This window comes from Anoplopoma fimbria, chromosome 11, assembly GCF_027596085.1.
Source record: "Anoplopoma fimbria isolate UVic2021 breed Golden Eagle Sablefish chromosome 11, Afim_UVic_2022, whole genome shotgun sequence".
In the NCBI taxonomy this organism is placed as follows: Eukaryota; Metazoa; Chordata; class Actinopteri; order Perciformes; family Anoplopomatidae; genus Anoplopoma; species Anoplopoma fimbria.
The window spans coordinates 5,645,783-5,651,782 of NC_072459.1; the positions used below are offsets into that span (position 1 = coordinate 5,645,783).

The following is a 6,000-nucleotide window of genomic DNA, read 5'->3' on the forward strand; positions in this document are numbered from 1 at the left end:
CTCCAGATGGAAGAGGGCAGCCATTTTCACCTTTACATATAAATCACCAGACTGATGAAAAGGAATTGCTTTCCAAAAATATCTTATCTCTAAATATGGTGTTGGTTGAGTTTAAAGTGGATAAAACAACAGTCTGGACAGCTGATTCCCCTCTTGAGCACAGACTGTTGGGTTTTTTTTCCCCCCCCCATCTTGAGACGAGTTAGCGCTGAGAGGGATAAAGAGCAGCAGAAAGATGAAAGATATAAACGACTCTGACGCACAATATATCAGAGTCCAATTAGTACAGCAGATTCACATTTCATTTGGCCATCAAGACATGTGTAAAATGGTAGTTTAGGTCACCTGTTTGTCCTGGTAAACAAAGTGAATTTCTGTCGTCTACTTTTGTTTTAGTTTAAAGCTACTTCTCATCTACCCTTGAGGGACTCACCGTGTTACACAGACTTCACTGCCACCCACTTTGCCTTTTCTGTGTGAACCCTTTTTCTGCTGGCTGTCAAATAAAGCTGAAAGACTTTAAAAATAATCAAACTATATTTGGGTTTATGAGGAGGTAGAGATCACAAATCTGAGGTTTTAGACTACCGCGTACAAAGACCCTGTGGGAGTGTTTTTCACTCCCAGACGTGAGTCACGCCGTGAAGCCAGAAAAGGCTTTTCAAATTTCTAGGAGACGGAGTATTGATTGCATTTGTAGCGTTGTGGAAGAAACAACCCCAGACAGCCACCCAAACATAAACAGATAGACATGAGCATCCGCAAAAACACTCACAAGAGTTTATGTCTGTCCTTGGAGAACAAAAGCCAGAGGGTAGTCGCGTGGCTAATTTGCATGTATAACACCAGATCATTTGCATCAATTTGCATTAGCATGTTCTCACAGAGGCTGAACAGTGGCGGCTGGGTTCGGGGAAGACATCACTCAATTAGCGAATGACAAAAGAGCTTCTCCTCGTCACAAACAGCCCGACAGCGAAGGCACGAGGGAAGCTGCCGTTGCAAGGTGGGACATTTCCATCCTCGTTTTAACAGTGAGGTCAAACTCTGGCCGGGTAATTTTATGTCACGGTAACTTAAGAAAGGGAATGTGATATTTCTGGCTGAAAAATAAATAAATAATAAAAACAGTTCTGCTGCTAGCTAAGGAGGGTGGGGTAAGTTGAGAATGTAAGTATATCCTACGCCAAGGTTTCGGAAATTATTTTTTTCCCCCAGACCTGAAGAGCAAAGTAATGTCCAGTTGACTTTGTTGTTAATTGCACAGTTAATTAAATCCATCCAACTATAGAGGCCACTTAACAGTTGAGGACATAACTATTTTAAGATGCTATGCCAAATTATGCTCAAGTGACGAAAAAAATAAATGCTAATTGCTTTCCGTGCAGTAAATTGACATGTGACATCAAGCAACCTGCAACTTAATGTGGTATAGAAATAAAGTCCCCGCTACAAAAAAAAGAAGAAAGATTTAAATACATAAATAACTTAGACCTCTTGTTGTACGTGTTAAAATCCAAATCAATATAAAATGACACTGGTGTCAATGTTTTGTTTCTAACAGTAACCAATGTCAGCTTCACTTATTTGATTCAAATGTCAAAGACACTATTGCCCATTCACGCTGCTCAACAACTTGCTCAACTAAAATTGCCTCTGTGTGGATTGTATCCTGTCTGAGCCTGCATGTGTCAAAAGCACCAAATTCTCCATTTCAGCTCCTTGCTCGTCTTTCCAGTCTCATGACTATCTGCAGGTGTGGCTTTACTGCTCAGAGGGGCAATGGTCAACTACCTGATCTCCAACTAATATAGCAATGTTGCAACGCCTTAGGAATTTATAGCGCCTTCGTATTAGATTCCAAACACGAAGATCTCAAGTTGGCTCTGTCAGAATAGAGTCATTTAATGCAAGTGCACATCGCTCAGCTTCAACTCTGGCATAAACCAGGTGTGAAAACTCCAGATATTTTTAGACGAGGATGAAAACATGTTTGGCAAACAGTAATTTGGAGAGTGGAGCAAGGCAACTAAAAGTGAAAGTGAAGCCAGACAGACAGCACATTGAGGTACAAAATTGACAGGAAATATCCCCAGTCACAATAAATTACACATTGTTCTGTCATTGTGTTATGATAACAAATTCCACAGGCCCACAAGCAATAAACTTTGCGAGCTTGACTGGCGAGTCGATGTCTAAATACTGACTAACAGTTGAGCGCTGCATGACTAAAAGGCTTCAGAGGAGAACACTTGATCAGCTTTTGCCCCGAGGGATGTTATCAACACTGCTGCTACAAATGCTATAAATGTATCCACTTTTGGTTTACCTTTTAGAGAAACATTCACCTAAAGCCATTTGTAAACTTTAGGGCGGGACGACTTCCTTCAACATGAAAGAAAAGCTTTCAATGGTTATGATATGAAACAGAAAATAACTAAAACAAGCGCGGTACAGTTGGCAGTGTGTTATTTATTTGATATAAAACTGAGTTTATTTCAGATGTATGTTATAAGAAATGGATGCTATTTGAAAACACACATTTCAGAATTTCACTTTTAAATTGGGTGAAACATAATTTAGGCTCAGATGAAAGGCTTAGATTAAAGTCGATTGTGTACCGTGTTTTTTTAATTAAATAAAACCTGATTCCCACAAGACAATTCATATAAATGTTTGTGTGGGAAGGCAATAAAACTGAAAATGAAACACGTAATGTGAAAAAAAATCTGAATGTTACTATACATCGAAGGGTATTAATATAGTTTCCTCTTGCATTGCTCCAGAAGCAGCATTCACACCCACATACACACAGCCAGGAGATGTCCCAAGGCTGGAAAAATGTGAAACCTCTTCGGTACTTAGTAACCAAATGTAAACAAACCAGCATAACAAAATACCTAACAATAATATTTTCAAACCATGAAGCACATCAAATACATAAAAAACTAACAGTAACTGGACTAAATCTGCATTAAAAACAAGGCAGTTGATGTGTTTTATGTGTGTTATCCTCAAAAACTGACAACAGACAAGATATGGAAGGAGGTGAGTTGACGCTCTGGTAAACAAAATCAAAACAAATAAAAGAAAATCCAATTCAGGAAACTGAGCCCGAACAGGATTCATAAACAGATTTAGGATCTATAAACAGAAAACAGATTAAATCGCAGCCCTCAGAGCCGGTGGATGGACTAGTTGTGGTCCACCGCTCTATTGTGTGACCGCAACTGTATGGACACAATGAGCTGCACAAACACCTCTCCGCACACAAAACATCAGGACTCTGGCTTCTCATTTAGCAATTTTAAAACAGCAAAGCTTACTCAGCACAATGCGGGCCTAGACCAACCCAGACCCTCCAATTCAATTCAAACGGAACTGCATGTGCTTGCATAAGCAGCAGCTGCCCATCCCCTGTCCCACAGACACACACATATCCCTTTAGTAGCCCACCACACACACACACACACACACACACACACACAGGTCATGCAATCGTCTAAAGAGAAGCGGCCAGAACGGTGACACAAATCGGAACACAAGCTCTCAAAACGAGTGCCAAGTATGTGAATATTTTCACGGTGGCCCACTCACCTGTTTCGATGCTTCAGCTTCTTTGGTTGCAACAGCTTTTCAATTCCAAATCTCTGAAAGACGAGCGAGAGATATGAAGGTTAATCTCAAGATCAGATCCACCTAAACAAACGTCAATCAACAAATAAAAAAGATACCGTGCATGTGACTGGGATTGTTACAGTTTTATTGGTTTACTGAGTTGTTAAAAAATAAAAAATACTCTATCTTACATGTAAGTGGGTCACACAGACAGACGCTAAACCTGAAATGGTAAACAGGACTCCATTAAAAAGAGTGTGAAATTAATTATTGATGGTGCACAGGGTCAAAAGACATGCACCTCGCCCACAAAAATCTATGCAATGACAAACAATAGGACTCATCAGTAATTGCTGAATGAAAACTATTCCAACTAGTCGATGTGGAAATGCAAGTTGAGCTGCACAACAGGACCAGAGCACCCTAAGTCCAGGCTCCACATGGTGAATAGAACTTATCCATATGTATATGTGTGTGTGTGTGTGTGTGTGTGTGTGTGTGTGTGTGTGTGTGTGAATGACAGATAAGAGTGTGTATGTGTAGGTCAGAGTCACAGCTCGGGTCCTGATCGGCCATTATCTCAGCTGTTGCCCGACTTTACAGCTTAACCAACATGGCTTCTCTCCCTGTGTGATTTTTTTTTTTCTTTTCTTCCAGTGCAGAAAAGACTAACATTGCATTTAATTACAATCAAATGCAATTAAGATATTTTGCATTTAACTCTTTTTTGCACCATGTATATTAAAAAAAATAATTAAAAAAAACCAAGTATGTGAATGAAGCTGTGAGGTTAACTAGTCCCCTGTATCCTTCCGCCGACACACAACTATGCAGCTCACATAAAGTAGTGCACACAGTGTTTATGATTTAAGGAGGTTTGTAGCAGATGCGCAGCCCCCCTTGTGTCCTGTGCATGTCCACCAAACATCCGGGTAATCTACCGTGCCAGCCTGCGTCGTCAAATTAGCACGGATGCTAACGCTAGCTGGAAGCTAACGTTGCGGAGCGCCTGGTTAAAACTCACCCCTGTCTTATTATTTTAAAAGTAAATGCACATACTGATTAAAACACACGTGCTGAGAGGTTACTAATTAACAAATGCATTTAAGCAAAACATCGTAGGAAATACACACGCGTTTCGTTTTACAGAGAGCTGCGCACACACCCGGCGAGCGGAGGTGAAGCGATGCTAGTTAGCATTAGCGTTAGCATTAGCTGCTAACACATGCAAGCTGTTTAAAAAAAAACAAAAAAAAAACTTTAATGGCTAAACATCTGCAGACAAACACTCCTCTCCTTTAAGTGTCACTCGATGCGTTTATCATTCACGTTTGCAAACCACAACGCAACCGAGGAGGTTAGCTAGTTAGCCTAGCCTAGCCTAGCTTAGCCGCGGCTAACCAAACAACAGCTCCGCTCTCCCTCTCTCTCTCTCTCTCTCCCTCTCTGCGCACATCGGCTCCCCGCAGAGAAACGGCGCCTCTGGTTGCGTGAAAACAACCCGTAACCAAAGCTCACCTCATTGAAGTATAAAGTGCAACCGAGTGGAAAGGAAGAAGCCGGCTGTAAGGCTAAAAGAATCTCAGATCGTCTGCAGCATCTACGAGGGGAGGCGTTCGTCCTGCATGATCGCCATTTTCTTAACTCGCTGCTGGCTAACCTTTCTCTCTCTCTGTCGCGCGCACGCTCGCTCCCGCTGCCTTCGCTACGGCTCTGAGGGGGGGGGGAGGGGGAGGAAACACACTCACCACTTCCTCTGACTGAGAAAACACCAAACACAGTCTCAAGGTGGCTGGATGTTAAAGTGTGTTGTTAAAATTAATAAACCCAGAGAATAAACTATCATATGCATCTGAACTAAATTAATAATACATATTAAGAATAATTTTATATTATATTTAACATAGACAGTACCAACATGTACACTCACCACTTCCTCTGACTGAGAAAACACCAAACACAGTCTCAAGGTGGCTGGATGTTAAAGTGTGTTATACTACATATATGTCAATACATTACACATTACACTGTGCAATAATAGTTAAAATAGTTGGGGGGGGGTTTCTGTCTGTAAATATAATATTTCAGTTATTGTTGTTTTTTCTACTGTTTTTTTATTATTATACTTGTTTTATTTTATTTTTCATTTTTTATTTTTTATCTTGTCTTCTTCTACTATGTCTCTTGTGTGCACTTTACTCTACGCTGCTGTAAGCCTGCAAATTTCCCGCTGCGGGACTAATAAAGGATTATCTTATCTTATCTTATCTTATTCAAATTAATAAACCCAGAGAATAAACTATCATATGCATCTGAACTAAATTAATAATACATATTAAGAATAATTCAATATTATATTTAACATAGACAGTACCAACATGT

At 40.3% G+C, this 6,000-nt stretch overlaps 1 protein-coding gene across 1 annotated transcript in view; it reads right to left on the minus strand.

Moving 5' to 3' along the window:
• Positions 1-5,275, minus strand: part of LOC129098010 (trinucleotide repeat-containing gene 6A protein-like) — a 32,503-nt gene extending 27,228 nt beyond the window's left edge. The window contains 2 exon segments of the mRNA XM_054606951.1: positions 3,598-3,650; positions 5,137-5,275. The gene's annotated coding sequence lies outside the window, so the exon portion shown is untranslated.
• Positions 5,276-6,000: the final 725 nt, after the last annotated feature.